General features: G+C 36.3%; 1 pseudogene; it reads right to left on the bottom strand.

Moving 5' to 3' along the window:
• Positions 1-1,043: 1,043 nt before the first annotated feature.
• Positions 1,044-6,866, bottom strand: LOC101724174 (SKA complex subunit 2 pseudogene; annotated as a pseudogene).
• Between the last annotated feature and the right edge of the window lie 9,648 nt (positions 6,867-16,514).

The following is a 16,514-nucleotide window of genomic DNA, read 5'->3' on the forward strand; positions in this document are numbered from 1 at the left end:
GCATATGTGAAAGAGAGAGAAGGAATGTGTGCTATTAGAAACAAAGATATGCATGGTAAAAACTATTTTTTCAAAAAAAAACTTTTTTCAACCAAGCAATTTAGAAATGACAGTCATAATTTAGTTAAAAATAATTTTATCAAAATGGTGATTAGTCAAAATGACAAAGAGGTCAAAACATATTCCCAGTAGGTAACTTTATTATTATTATTATTTTTTTTTTGGTACCGGGGATCAAACTCTGGTCCTTGTGCTTGTGCAGCAGGCAGCAAAACCACTGAGCTAAATCCCCAGCCCTGCCGGTAGGTAACTTTAACACATAATGGCCTATTTAACAATTTTTCAAGCAGGGTATTTTGGCGTGCACTTTTAATCCCAGCACACATGGGAGGATGAGGCAGGAGGATCACTGTGAGTTTGAGGTCAGCCTGGGCTACACAGTGAGTTCAAGGAAAGCCTGAAGTACATAGCAAGACTGTCTCAAAAACAAAACAAACAAACAAAAGCCTCAATCTTTATATATCTTTTGTTTGTTTTCAGAATTTTTTCAGATTTTTTTTTTTTCCTGAAGTATTTTCAGCAAATTCTGCTGTCAACTATTTGAAATAGTGAAATTTGAAAGTTACCTAAATATTCAAGGGAAAACATAAGAACTCTGTGATCTTGATATAGGGGAAATATAACTCCCAATCTTCTAGATGTCAGATATGCCAAGTTCGTGTCCCCCACAATCGAAGAGTGAATTCCAAGGGACAGTGGAGGTTAAGAGTAGGAAAGGTTTATTGAGAGAGCTCCTGAGAGACAGGAGGGGTCCCAAATGAGTTGCCACCAAGGCCCTTTGTCAGGGGTATTTATATGGCAAAGTCACAGTGTGGTTACAACGTGGGTCAGACTACAATCAGCCTATAGGATTACAAGAATACTTGCTTAGCTAATATCCAATAGGGAAATGAGTCACGTAGTAAGGTTATATGGGAAAAACAAAGGCATTTTTGGGAAGGGATGGGTCCAGATGTTCTGGTCACCCACCCACCTGGGCGACTGATGCCTGTGTAGACTTACTGGACCAGGTGGTGCTAATTATAATGAATCTCAAGTTACTGTTTATCCCTTAGGTAGGCAAGGAGGCCTGGCCACTGCATCTTTATCTTGGGCCTGTCCTTGTACAGATGTACCTCCAGTCACAATTCTGTCTTTATTTATTTTTTTTCCTAACTTTTCCCTCTGGTTCGTGACATCATTCCTCATTGTTGTGGGACCATGAACTCAGCACATTTGACATCTAATAGGTTGGGAGTTATATTTCTTCTATCTCACTAACACCTGTTATCATCTTTTGACTTTTTGAAAATAGCCTCTCTGACAAGTGTGAGGTGGTATTTCATTGTGGTTTTAATTAGACTTTCCCTAATAATTAGTGTTGTTCAGTATTTTATATCTATTGGCTATTTGTACCTCTTTCTTGAGTTTTTTGCCCATTTTTCAATTGGTTGTCTTCTACCTCCTCCCAGCTCCCCTTCTTCTTTTTCTTTCTCTTTTTTTTTGGTACTGGGGATCGAACTCAGGTCCTTGGGCTTGTGCAGCAGGTGGTGAAACCACTGAGCTAAATCCCCGGCCCATTCTTTTCCTTTTTCTGAGACGAGTCTTGCCATTTGTTACCTAGGTTGGCCTCAAACTCCTGGGCTCAGGCAATCCTCATGCTTCAGGCTACTGAGTAGCTGGAACTACTAGGAACTACTGGAACTACTGGGCACATTCTAACATGCCCAGCTTTGTTTTCTTCCTGTGTAGGTATTTTGGGTTCCTTATATTTTTTGGATATTAATCCTCTATCTAATGCATGGCTGGCCAATATTTTCTTCTGTAGGGTCTTTCTTTCTTTCTTCATCTATTTTTTTCTTGAGTTTTCATATTCTTTTTATTTGAGACCCCTCTCACCTGATTTAGCTTTTATACAGAATGAACAATTATAAGTATAGGATGAATGAGAATAAAAGTATTATTGAGATACCACGGAGGTCATCAAAAATGGCATTTGAAAACAAATTTATGCTGCTCAACACTAGCAGACAGACAATTTAAGGAAAAAAGTAAACGAAAGTGAGGCTATCACAGGAAAGCCAACATATTAAACTTTGTGAAAGACTACATATCACATATTAGTGGTCTCACCAATAATGTAACCCCACCTGCCATCAACATTTTCAAAAATGAAATTATGTACCTATATATAATATATAATACAAATATTTTGCTTTTAGTCTATTTTATAATGCACATTCATTCACACAATGACAGACTAAAATGTGTAAGCATTCTTTTATGATAGGCCAGAATATCTATTATCCCAACAATACAAAAAGAAAACAGATGCAAATTAGTATTAAAGGACTTCCTTACCTAAAATTACAAAACTAAATAAGGTATAGATATTTAAATCCTTTTATTTCCATTCCATCCTTTGGCTGAACTTTATTAGTATAATATCTGCTCTTGTTAATCCTCCTTTTATGAAAGGCATCATGACCCTGTCTCTCAAGCCCAACCTCCTCTTCCTCCTTTACCAGCCCCCCACCTCTACTCATGAACTGTTAACGACACATCTTCCTGTTTTTCTCTGGAATTAATCTCTTCATAATTACAGTTCCCTTTTGCAATTCCACTTCTTCGTAAGTGTGGCATGTGAGATTTTAACTGCTCTGTCACAGTTTTTTCTTCTTCAGTCAGTGACGACAGCTCCACATCAGTATGCTTTTGTAGTTCTTGTATCATGGCCATAGTCTTATTCAAAGTAGTATAAATGCGGCTCTTGGTCTCTTTCTGCTCACTAGCAATGGGTTTAAAATGTGCATACAAAGTTTGGTATCGAGACTTTATAGCTGACAATTCCTTTAAGAGTGTAACTGGATTTTTCTCAACTGCTGAATCAGGATGATTAGTCTTGATTTCACATTCCAGCCTGTACTGAATGTAACCCAGATCAGAGTCAGCTTTCTGCAACATCAGTTCCAGCTTATTGACCCCCGCCTCCATGTTGAATAGTTTCTTCATCTGTTTTTGAGAGAGTGTCTCACTTTGCATTCCAGGCTGGTCTCAAACTTGTAATCCTCCTGCCTCATCTTCCTAAGTGCATGGATTACAGGCCTGGAATACCAGGCCTGGCTCGGTAGGTTGTCTCTTTATTATACAACCGTTCCTTTGCTAGGAAGAAACATTTTAATGTGATGTAATTCTGTTTCTCTATTTTCACTTGCATTGCTTGAGCTTTTAGGGTCAAATTCAAAAAAATCCAGGCCAGTGTTACAATAGCTTTTCTCCAGTGTTTCTTCTAGTAGTTTTATAGTTTCAGATCTTATGTTTAAGCCTTTATTCTACTTTTAGTTTGTTTTGTATATGCTATGAGATGAGTTCAATTTCATTCTTCTGTATGTGGCTATCCTATTTTCCCAACACATTTCTTTTGAGAGATTATCATTTTCTCATTCTATGTTCTTGGCAACTTTATAAAAAATCAATTGACCAGACTGAGGATATAGAGCAATTGACTTGTAAGGCTCAATCCACAGTACCACCAAAAGAAAAAAAAATTCAATGAACCATAAATGTATAGATTCATTTCTGGGTTCTGTATTCAGTTTGGTTGGTTGATGTCTTTATGTCAATGCCATGCTGTTTTAATTATTATCACTTTGTGGTATAGTATAATGCCTCCAGCTTTGTTCTTTTTGCTCAAGATTGGCTTGGTTACTTAAGGTTATTTATGGTTCTACGTGACTACTAGGATTGTATTTTTCTATGTCTGTGAAAAATGACATTGACATTTTGACATGGATTGAACTGAATCTGTAGATTACTTTGGGTAGTATGGACATTTTAATAATATTAATTCTTCCATGAACTAAGAACTATTTAATTTGTGTATTGTTCAATGTTTTTCTTCAATATGTTATGGTTTTCAGATGTAGATCTTTCTCATCTTCTTAGTTAAATTTATTCCAAAGATTTTGTCTTATTTTTTGACAGCAGGATCATTTTCTTGATTTCTTTCTCAGGTAGTTCATTTGTATGTGGAAATGTTATTGATTTTTTGTGTTAATTATGTATCTTGCAAGTTTCAATACTTGTTTATTGTAACAATTATTTGATAGACTCTTTAGGGTTTTCTATAGAGAAAATTATGTCATTAGCTAATAGTGACAGATTCATTTCTTCCTTTCCTATTTGTATGTTTTAAATTTTTTTTCCTTTTGCCTTATTGCTATATCTAGGACATCCAGTGCTCGGTCAAGAAGTAGTGAAAATGGAATTCCTTGTCTTGTTCTAGAGAGAAAAACCCTTCAATATTTTTTACAGGAAAAACCTTTAGTTGGAAAGTAAGAGAAAAATGGTAAGATACTTTAGCTTGAGAAGTTAATAAAGATCAGACCAGGCCTGAACAAAAGACACTGAGAAAAAATAGGAAAGAACTCCAGCTTCAGTACCTGGACAGGGCACATGCTGCTGTAGGGAATCAGACTGGTCCCAGAACTTTCAAATATTCACCAAGTATAACATTAGCTGCGGGCTGTCATATACAGCTTTTATTATGTTGAGGTGCATTCCATTTGTTGAGTTTCTATCAGGAAAAAATGTGGAATTTTGTTAAATGCCTTTTTTTGTATATAATGATATAATCATATGATTTTTGTCTTGCATGCTATTAATGTGATGCATCACATTTATTGATTCATGTATTTGGACTTGTTTTGCATCACACTTGGTCTTGGTGAAGGAGCCTTTTAATGTGCAGTTGAATTTGGTTTGCTAGTAGTTTGGTGAGCATTTTTGTATTTATGTTAATAAGAGACACTGCCCTGTAATTTTCCTTTCTTGTAGTGTTCTTGTCTGGTTTTGGTACTGGGGAGATGCTAGCTATGTAAGAGGAGTGAGTTTAAGATGTTTCTTCCTCTTCAATCTTTAGGAAGTTTGAGAGCAGGTGATTAGTTCTTTAATGTGTTTGGAGGAAATCACCTATAAAGCCATCAGCTCCTGGGCCTTTCTTTGATGGGAGACTGTTTATTGATTCATTTTATTAATTACTGGTCTGTTCAGATTTTCCCTTTCTTTAAGATTCAGTCATGGTGGATTATATGTGTCTAGGAATTTATCCATTTCTTCTAGGTTCTCCAGTGTGGTGGATTAACTAATGGCCAATTTGGAATGCCCAGCTGAACTGAATCAGCATGGTGGGGTATGGAAGACCCACCCAAGGATTGTTGCCAATAGCATAAAAAGAGAACTGAAGGAGAAGATTGTGGGCTGTTGATTTTCTAGGAGAAGCTTGCTGTGGCTGTTTTTCCTGATACAAACTTGGCTGTTCTCGTTAGAGGAGGAGCTCGGGGCCTCACTGTCACTGGGAATGGCTGCCATTCTTGTCAGGGGAGCTCTGATCTTCACCATGAGCATCACTTCCTGGCTCCAATGTACATCCCTCATCCTGGTGGCGCAAATCCCTCATCTCATTTGCGCAGGTTTTCTGGCTTCCACCACTGACCTTTGGGCCTTCCTGGTGCACATCCTAGATACAGACAAGCATGAGTAATTGCTCTGGGCTCCAGGCCACTGGCTGGGTTCATGGAGGACATTGCCTTGGACTCTACATTTTCAGCTGGACTTGTGTGGGACATTGCTATGGGATCCAGACCCTTGGCTGGATTCTTTGGGTCTTTAGTGTGTGGCTAGATAGCTTGCACTTCTCTGCATTTGACTTTTTGGGTGACTATTATAAAATAATCCTATAAATTATATGTCCTGTATTAAATCCATTTCCCTTGTAAACCCCTGACTACAACATCCAATATGCTGGTGTATAACTATTCAAAGTAATTTCTTCCGATCCTTTGGTATTAGGTATAATATCTCCTCTTTTATGTCTGATTTTATTTATTTGAATCTTTATTTTTTTCTTAGTCTAGCTAAAGGTGTGTCAATTTTGGTTATCTTTTCAAAGAACCAGATTTTTCTTTTGCTGAGCTTTTGTATTTTCTTATTCTCTTTCATTTATTTCTGCTCTCTCTGATCTTTGTTATTTCCTTCCTTTTGTTCATTTTGTGCTGATCACTGTTATTTCCTTCCTTTTGTTCATTTTGAGCTGATCATTGTTATTTTTTTCCTTTTGTTCATTTTGAGCTCTGCCCTTTTTTGAGTTCTTGTAAGGTGTAATACTAGGCTATTTATTTCAGATCTTTTATCTGATGTAGACATTTATTGCCATAGATTTACCTCTTAGATTTCCTTTTGCTGCATTTCCTATGATTTGGTTTGGTTTGGTTGTACTGAGAGTTGAACCCAGGGTCTTTGCACTGAGCTACAGCCCCAGTTCTTTTCTAATTTTTGTTTTTTCGTTTGTTTGTTTGTTTGTTTGTTTGTTTGTTTTTGAGATAGAGTCTCACTAAACTGCTAAGTTGCCCAGGCTGGGCTCAAACTTGCTATCCTCCTGCCTAAGCCCCCTAGACTGCATGGATTCCAGGCTTATATCACCTTGCTCAGCTTTCACACACTATTTCCATTGTCATTTCCCTTTTGGCTTCTTTGACCCATTGGCTGCTCAGGACCAGGTCACTTAATTTCCACATTTTTTTTCTAGTTTTATACCATTGTGATTTGAGAAGTTACCTAACATGATTTCAATCCTCTTAAATTTGCTGTCTTTTTTTTTTTATATAACATATGATCTATCCTGGAGAAAAAAATGATTTGTTATTGGATGGATTGCTATTAGATGTATATGTCTGCTAGTTTCTTTTGGCCTAAAGTGTTGATCAAGTCCACATTTTCTTATTAATTTTCTTTATGGATGATCTGTCTGTCATTGAAATTAGGGTACTGCAGCCTGCTACCAATATTGAATGGCAATCCATCTCTCCCTTAAGATATTTTAATATTTGATGTATATATTTTGGTGCTCCAATGTTAGCTGCATATAAATTTATAATTGTATTTTCTCTTGCTGAATTGATCACTATCCCTGTGTATTGGGTTGCTTTGTCTCTTTACAATTTTAGACTTTAAATCTGATATAAATATACCTACCCTTGCTCTGCTTTGGTTTTCATCTGTGTGAAATATCTTTTTCCATCCATTCACTTTCAGCTCTTTCCATCCAGAAAAAATGAGGTGAAACTCTTCTGGGCTTCATATAGTTGAGTCTTTCCATTTTATATTGTGTTTTGTTTTCCCATTTAGCCTTTCTGCCATTAAAGAATTTAATTCATTCATGTGTGTTCATCTGTTTTGTGCTATTATAACAAAATATCACAGACCAGGTAATATATAATGAATAGAAATGTACTGATTTATGGTTCCAGAGGATGAGAAGTCCATGATCAAGCTGCTGGCATTTGGTGAGGGCCTTCTTTTTTTTCTTTCTGGTACCGGGATCAAACTAGGCGATGGAACCACTGAGCTTTCTTGATACATCTGGAAAGGCAACACATGAGTTAAAGAGAGAAAGTAAAAAGGTACCAAACTCATCCTTTATAAGGAACCTACTACAGTATGGATGTTTTCTGTTAGCTTCCACCTTCTAACACTGAGCCATTGGGAGTTAAGTTTCTAACACGGGAACCACAGGGAAAAAATAATTGATAGGTAAGGACTTGCTACTGCCATTTTATAATTTATCTTCTGGTTATTTGGTTGTTACTTTTTGTCTTCCTCTCTTACTGTCTTCCTTTGTGGTTTGAGGCTTTCTATAGTGGTTTGCTTTGAATCATTTCTATTTACATTTACAGATTTTTGCTCTGTGGTTACCAGCAAACTTAATAAAATGATTTACCTTTATACTAAGATACTTCAAGCTGATAATAAGTTAACTTTGATCTCATACAACGACACAAGGATAAACCTCTATTTAGTCTCAGTAGGGAGCCTGAATGGGCCGTTTATAACAACCTTAGAAAGTCAGAACTTTCTGTTGGGCTCCATACTTGGATGGCGTGGCTGGCTGGGCTCAACTGGTTGGTGACATCACTGGCTGGGCACTGCCATGGCCTCTAATCGGGCCAGGTTCCTAGGTGGGTGGTTCCACTGTGTGGGTTCTCCAGTTGGGCAGGGCTGCAGGCTGAGCTCCATGATTAGTCAGGATGGATGGGACCTGAGGCTATAGAAATCCATAGTCCAGGCTTGCCTTCCTGCAGAGGGCTCTGGAGTAGGCTCTTGGGTCAGGCAGAGTTGCTGAATGGTTAGGGACCCAAGCTACAGTAAACTTCCCTTTATGCTGCTGACAGGAACCAGCTAGGCTTTGTGGGTGGGCTATGCTGTTGGCTGGTCTAACTGATCAGACACCTCTAGTGCTGGTAGGAACTTGGAGTTACCACCAACACAAACATGCTGGGGCCTGTGAGCTCCACCTTCTGTTCTTATTTCTTCTACCTGACCCCAGGTGGTCTAGTCTTGCCTTGCTGCACGGATCTCCGAGAAGCAAGACTGGAGTGGGTTTCCTGGAATGCTAGGGAAGCTATCTGGCTAATTGCTGTCATTTCCCATGGAAGATTTGTGGATCCAAGGGGAATCCTCTCTCTGTGGCATTGTTCTGACTTGGGGAGGGAAAGGGTCAATGTGGTCAAAGTAAGCCTGTTTCCTTTACCTTTACTATGGTTTTTAGCTGGCATCTCAGTCTCATTCTTAAGTTTTAGAGTTTTCACAAAGGTTTTTGGATGGGGAAGTGGCTAGTTGGGCGTTCTAGCACAGACGAGCACAGCCTGAAACTTTCTCTTACTTGTTTTGTTCCCCTTAATTATTCAGTAATTACCATAGGAAAAGTTTTTAAACACTCAAATGCAATAAAGGACAATAAAATGTTAAAATAAAATAATCTTGGACTTGAGAGGAATTATGTTTTCTTTTCAGTTTTTATTTTTTTACTTTCTAATTTAGCTATTAAAGATTTTCTCCTTTAGCAATTTCTTTTTCTCTTTTTCTCTTTATTTTTCTTTTTTTCTCTTGGTCTGGCTTTTCCCTTAGCTGATCAAAAGCAAATGATTCTAATCAACAATTCACATTTTTATCTCTTTTTCAAGACCATAAATTCAGATATATAAAAGTGTAGATGTAGAGATAAGAGAAAAAACCCAAAAATGTCTGATAATCAATATATGAAAACTAATGACTAGAAATATTAATGTTTGCACAAGTCCTATTTTTAAAAAAATTAATCTGCCAAATATAAGATACAACCATAATGTATATGTTTGTACATATACATATAGTATATAATTTTACACACATATATCTTACATAGGTTATATCACATTGTATTTTGGGTTTATATGCAAAATTTTTTTTTTTGGTACCAGGGATTGAACTTAGGACCTTGCCCTTATGAGGCAGGCAGCGGCACCACTGAGCTAAATCCCTGGTTACAAATTTTTAAATATGTCATGCATTTCTATATGTCATTAAGATTCATGATAAGTATAATTTTGATGGTTGCATACTTTTCTTTTTTTTTCTTTCTTCCTTTCTTCATTCCTATTGTGATAAAAAACCATAAGATTAAATATATGCTCTTAACCAATTTTTAAGTGTGCACTGAATAAAACTGTGAACTGCTGATTAGAATCATCTTTTAACTCTGTGTACACCATGGCACTAAGCCAATTGGACTGCTCATCTGGCTTCTGAATCAGAATTCAGGGTCTCCTTAGCAGGTACATAAAGTTAAACTAGTTTAAAGACCACTTTCATTCAGTCTTCTCATTACAAAATGAAAATAATATTACTAACTACCTCAGTATATTATTATCAGATTAAATAAAACATGTAAATTGCTGGGTGTGGTGGTGAACACCTGTAATTCTACTATTTGGGAGGCTGAGAAAGGAGGATTGAAAGTTTGATGCCAGCCTTGACTACATAGTGAGATACTGCCTCAAAAAAACCTAAAAAAAAAAAAAATGTAAATCACTCAATACAATGGCAAATAGTACCTACTCAATACACATTTGCCATTGTGGATGACATTGGTCAATTACATCGACCTAAACTATCAGTGACCTTGAAATACTTGGTAGCCATTCTAGATCACTTAGATTAACTTTGCATCAATAAAAAGAAAATATTCTCTTTATCTAAGATCATGGGGTGTATCAGCCAGATGAAGTGACAGGTATCTGCAGTCCAAGATATGCAGGAGGATGGCTTGAGCCCAGGAGTTCAAGACCACCCTGGCCAACATAATGAGACTCAGTCTCAAGAAAAAAAAAGTATAACAAAACGAAGCCCATTTCTTTCCTTCTGTATGAATTAACCTATACAGTATAACATAGTGTCTGAGATAGAGAAGGTCAAAATTTATCTTATTTTATTTTAGTGTGGGGGATTGAACCCAGGGCTTTGCATGCACTAAACACAAGCAGAGGTCCTACCACTGTGCTACACCTTCAGCCCCTAAATATTTCTTTGATGAACAAAGGGTTGTATAAACAGGCTGCCACATGCTACAAATTGTGAAATGTTAGTATCCTGAGTTCATACAAGATATATATCACTAAAAGCCTTGGCTGATAATGGTAAATAAAAATCTTAATGGGTTCATTGACCTCCCATAAACAAGTGATAGAGTCCACAGCCCATATTTCACTGTATCCTGTTGAAGATCTTATCTACTTATCTGTCTATCAGAAAGGTCTGACAAGGAGGATGTAGCAAAGTGGTAGAGTGCCTGGAGAGAGAGAGAAAAAGAAAGAGAGAGAGAGAGAGATTTTTAAACCAATTTGAAGTCCCTTGGGCCAAATTAGATCAAACTAGGCTGAATTTTAAATAACTAAATATGGGGCTGGGGATTTATCTCAGTGGTTCTGCTGCCTGCCTCACAAGTGGAACAACCTGAGTTCAATCCCTGGTACCAAAAAAAAACCACAAAAAAAACCAAATAAATAACTAAAAACGATCAGATGTTTATGAGATTTACCTGAGATAGCATTCAGAGGTTAATCAGGGGATTTGGTAAAACAGAGTTGAAGTCATTTAGAAGAAAATAAGTTTTGTGTTTATGAACTACTGAAGACTTTATTAGTTATGCATCTTTTCTGGCAGAAGAACTGAAAAGCTTTGAGAACCTTTAAAGATTTATAGACCCTTAAAACAAAGAAAGAATTAATGCTGCCTATGATGTAAGATATTAAAGTATATGTGCTGCCAAGGCAAGCACAGATATAGTTAAGAAAATACTTTACAATATATATGAATCACCTGATATTAACATTAGCAAAGAGTATAAATGGACCAAATGTATAAATGTATAATTTTCTTAATGTTATTCATGCTGGATATATCACTTATGAATTAGTAGTTTATAATAAAGACAGTAGAATACCTGCAGCTTGCTTCTGGACTAAATCTCCTACTTATATTTGAAAGCTGGTACATTTTTCCTGTCTAGGAAAGTTATGACTATTTGTGATATAGCTCTGTGTCATAATTACATAACAATTATATGTTTGTTTCTTTTTCCCTAAGTGGATGTGTAGGATTTTTATTTGCTTGTCTATGTTTTTTTACCTTTCGATGAAATAGACCCAGGTCCTGGTTGGTGCATGCTAGGCAAGTGCTCTACCACTGAACTACATCCTCAGCCCCTAGATGTGTTTTCAGGAATAAGAATTTCATCTTATTTGTTTTTGTATTTGTGAGACCAAGATGAACCTAAGAAACGCCATCTTGGCCTGAAGATGAACTTCCCTCATACCCCTCCTCTTACAGAGTGCATTTTTGTAACTGCTTGTTCTGCTTCTGTAAACTTGCTTCATTGCTTCTAGGAAAGGGATGGTGCCTGGTGCCTCCCTTTCCCATGAATTGCCCTAACCTGACAAGGCAACAAGATAGCTGAGTGATGAAAAATGTTTTGCAACTGAGTAAGAAAACATGTAGACCCCCCCCCCCCGCCCCGAACTTCTTTAAATAACCATCTATAAAAGCTGTGCTGTTATTGAAGGACCCTAGTTAGCAAGACAGACGCCATATTGCTGCTTGACCCACCTGCCGGCCCTTTAGATGAACTCAGAAGGAGGAAGCTTAGAAACCTCCTCCCCTTAGAAAGTCTCTTTAGAAACAACAATTAATCAACTATTGTTTTACAAATGTTCTAATGACAGGACGTTCCACTTCTGTACCTTTCGTTTGCTTTGCTAGTTCTATCCCATAGAGGGGCCTAGAAACTGTTGGCCTCAAAGGTGTATAAAACATGTCTGTCTCCCTGCAGTCGGGGCTCGAATCCGGTGCTCGGCTCGGGTCCCCGCTGGTAATAAACTCCTGTGTGGATTTAATATCGGTCTCTGGTTGGTTCTTTCTCACTGGGTGCAACAGTTATAACAACCTATAAAAGCTGTGCTGTTCCAGGACTCCGGGCTTCACTCTACTAGAGGGTGGAGTCCACGCCCGTGAATAAACTCCTTCCAGTTTTAACTTTGTCGTTTGTCGCAGTGTTTGGTGATCTACCGGTTCGCTTGGCACAACAGTATTCCTTATCTAGCACAATGCCTGACGCATAGTAAGAAGCACTTAAAAGGTGATTGAGTTAATTAAATAAATCATAAATATTTTTGCTCACTGTAAAGTTGGAGTTAAGTTTTGAGTAGCTAGTACATTTTAGCAAAATCAAACGTGAAATACTTAATGTGCTAGGTTAGTAAGACCTTTTTCCCTAAGGTTACAGATTTGCTAAACACAGCTGATAATTGACTTTATTGCTCATCATATTGCTGACACAAATACAGGTTATTAGAAATGTTGAAAAGCATCTTAATTGTGTTGACTTTTTAAAGTTCATTTGATTTATTTTGGGCTGTGACGAATTTGTTACTGTGAAGTCAATGAACAGTTTGGAGGGAATCTGAACATCCAAGTAACCCGATAGTGAGCTGGAAGGTGGAATATGACCTAAGGCTTGTAATTCTACCTGGGTGTTTAACTTCTGCAAGTAACTCATTAACTATTTGTATTGCTAATGTACAGTGCATGGTGATTCAGAAATGTGTTCCAAGACTAATAAATGCTTTTTGGAAATGCGAAACCTTTCCTGCTTTTAAGCTATGAGATGCTCTATTGTTTGTGAGTTGTCTTACATTCTCTGAGATATTGCCTCAAATTTTTTGCTTGGTGTGTTGCTTCTCAATTCCAAATGTGGTGCAGACAATTGTAGAGGCCTTAGGTAAACTTTGTTTTTTGGTCCACTTCTCCTAACAATGGAACTTGGAACTTGGCATATACTCAAATATGTGCATGGAAACATTCTTCAAAGAAGTAAAAATAGTGGTGTGTTGCTGAATTTTAAAAAGATTTTACCAAAAAGATAAATTTAATATTGCTTTGTTTCTTATATGTGATAGTGTACCATTTAGGTTCTAAACTACAGAAACATTTGGTATTAATATTGTTATTATCTCAGTTTTATAAGCTTGGCCACTGGCATTTTCATATCTGCTGACTTAAGGGTCTAATATAAAGATGAAAGTTTTTCAAATAAAGATGAAATATTTTCATAAGTATTACTAAGTGAAAACTCAGTTTGATAGCAATCTAGACATTTAGACATATCTGTCTTGTTTATCTTTTGTTTCCTAGCACCCAAATGAATCTGGCAAACAAAAAACCCAGAACTAATTATCTTCCAATGTAAGAATTTTTATTTTTTTTATTGGGGAGGGGTAACCGGGGATCAAATTCAGGACCTTGCGATTGTGAGGCAGGCGCAGTGCCACTGAGCTAAATCCCCACCAAATTTTTATTTTTAGTTTTTGTTTTTTTGAGATAGGGTTTTCTTATGTAATTCAGGCTGGCCTCAAACTCTGCACAGTCCTCCTGCCTCAGCCTCCCAAGTGCTGGGATTACAGGCATGTGCCACTAAACCCTGCTGTCCAATGTAAAAATTCTTAAACTAAAAAAAAAAAAATTATTAAACTGAAGTGCAATTAAAGAATTTTCTTTCCTTTTTATATGTAACTATGTTTTCCACAAAGAGATGGTAGATAAGAATAAAAGGGAATATTATTTCTCTTAATTTTTGTTTTTAATTGTAATTTAAAACAAATCCCATCTTGGGTTACATTAAAAAATAGCTTGATCAAGAAAATAGTTCTATTAAATTCAGTTCAAATTAAACCCTTCTAGGGCCAGGGATTTAGCTCAGTGGTTCTGCTGGCTGCCTCACAAGCGCAAGGACCTGAGTTCAATCCCTGGTACCAACAAAAAAAGCCCAAAAACCCAAAACAAATTAAACCCATCTAGGGTTGCTATTAATTTATAATGTCATTAAAATAAAAAATAAGACTCTTTTAATGAGGCTGTAGGAAACTATAACCAGAAAATCTACACGGATTATATCTGTGCTTCCTGGAAGCTAAAGTAATATGTTACTTATTAGTACAAGTATCATTTATTTAAAATCACTTCATGTCATCAAGTGTTTTATGTCCTTTATGAACATCATTCATTTTCACAACTAGTCTGAAAGAAAATCATGATATGGTACGTTATTTTCTTCAAGAAAAATACTTTTACTAAATCTAATTAATATAATACAGTAGTAGTTAATTGGTGTGTGAATACATTCTTAGAGAATATTTCCAATACAATGGACAGTTATTTTAATTTGTCATTGCACAAATAGTGTATAAAGGTACCCCTAGAATGCTATCACTTCTGAGTGGTCAGAAGTGAAAGTGAAGAAGAGTGTGTTAAGAGCAGATGAGTGACATATCCCTAAAAGATGTTGCTCGTGGAAAAGTTAAGTCACTGTGACTCTTATTGTAGAAAAAGACTATTTCAACAGCTATCTTCGGATAGTGAAAGGGTGTTTTGCACAGAACAGATTAGATCTATTTTTGTACAGTAACTGCGAGACACGAATAAAATATATAAAGTGGGACAGGGAGACTTTGTGAGTCAATGAGTTCACCTTGCATTAGTAAAAGTCCCCAAGATTATCATTCCCAGGGGAGAGTTTATTTTTATTCTCTTTTATTTTATTCCATAATAAATATAAAACAGCTTTATCAAAAAATGAAGGGAAAGAAAGGGGGCCAGGGATTTAGCTCAGTGGTTTCACCGCCAGCTACACAAGTGCAAGGACCTGAGTTTGATCCCTGGTACCAAAAAAAAAAAGAAGATGAAGAAAAGAAGAAGGCAGGCAGCAGGAAGGAAGAACAGAAAGGGTGGGAAAAATATAAAATGGATAATCTATTAAAAATTCATTTAAGGGGTAAATGCAATGTAATTTAACATGATAGTGTTTTACGAGGAGATAGGAAAGTTTATCCAATGTATGATCTGCCACACATACCAAAAATTATTTTGAAAAAAATCACATTACAAAAATCCTAAGAAGTAAAATACCCAGTGTAAATTAAGTATTCTCATCGATTTCTGGTGGGGGTACGTATAAGTTGATACGCTTTAAAAAATGACAATATACAACATTTATAATGTGATTTATAATGTTAGCACTATAATCCTAGCTATGTAACCTAGTGGGAAAAAAACCTTAAGCTGTGAGCACAAATATATTCATCACAGTGTTTTTTAAATATCAGAAAATTAGAAATAATATAAATCCAATTGTAGAGGAATGGTACATTAAATACAGTATGTTCATTGGACAGAACTTAAGTTGTCATCAAAAAGATGCTTTCAACGAATGGGTACCACCATTAAAAAATGTTTGTGAATAAATGGAAACACTTTCAAAGAAGTACAGAACAAAAAGTGAAAATATTTTTACAGGAATTATAATAATTAATTCTTCTAAAAGTGTTAATAAATTCCCATTCATTTATCTCAGTAACTCTTCTCACATCTTTTTCAATTTTCTACAAACCCATGTTATTTTGGAGTTTCTTAGTACAATGACACCCCAATATTCTTTCTTCCTCTTTTCTCAACTGCTTTCTTTTTCATTCTACCCTATCCCGATGAGGTTGGTTTTATTGTTTTTGTGGTGTGCTAGGGATCCAACCCTGGGCCGCCTCCCTGCACGCTAAGCATCTACCAATTATTTATTAAAATTTCCCAGATCATTTTAGCTTTTATCTTCTGCCTACTTCTTCTCAATCTTAAATTCTGCCTCTCAAAAGCCCACCACTAGTCTGACAAAAATGACCCCTACTTTGAGGGAAAAAAGGAGGGAAAAACAGGAATGCAGTAAAGTAGCATTTTCTCTAGTGGAAGAGGGAAGGCCATCTCTAATCATTTTTTATTTTGTTTACTGTAGTTATGAACAGGCAAACAATATCAAATATTGAAAAATACCAAATATTGAAGTTTGTTATCAAATTCTAAATGTTGAAACTTGATATCAAATTTCAAATATTGAAACTTGGTATTCAAGTAATACTGTCAAACTGGTTTTTGTTTAAAAGTATGAAGATACACATACTCCCACTAGAAATATTTGAGATTTTCCATCATATATGCCTTCATCAATGTTGGGAATTTATTTTTTACACTTGTTTTTTATCTGAAACTAAAGCAAATCTGGG

The sequence above is a fragment of the Heterocephalus glaber genome, unplaced genomic scaffold, assembly GCF_053883595.1.
Source record: "Heterocephalus glaber isolate CG9 unplaced genomic scaffold, H.glaber_assembly_v1.0 deba00001444, whole genome shotgun sequence".
NCBI lineage: Eukaryota > Metazoa > Chordata > Mammalia > Rodentia > Bathyergidae > Heterocephalus > Heterocephalus glaber.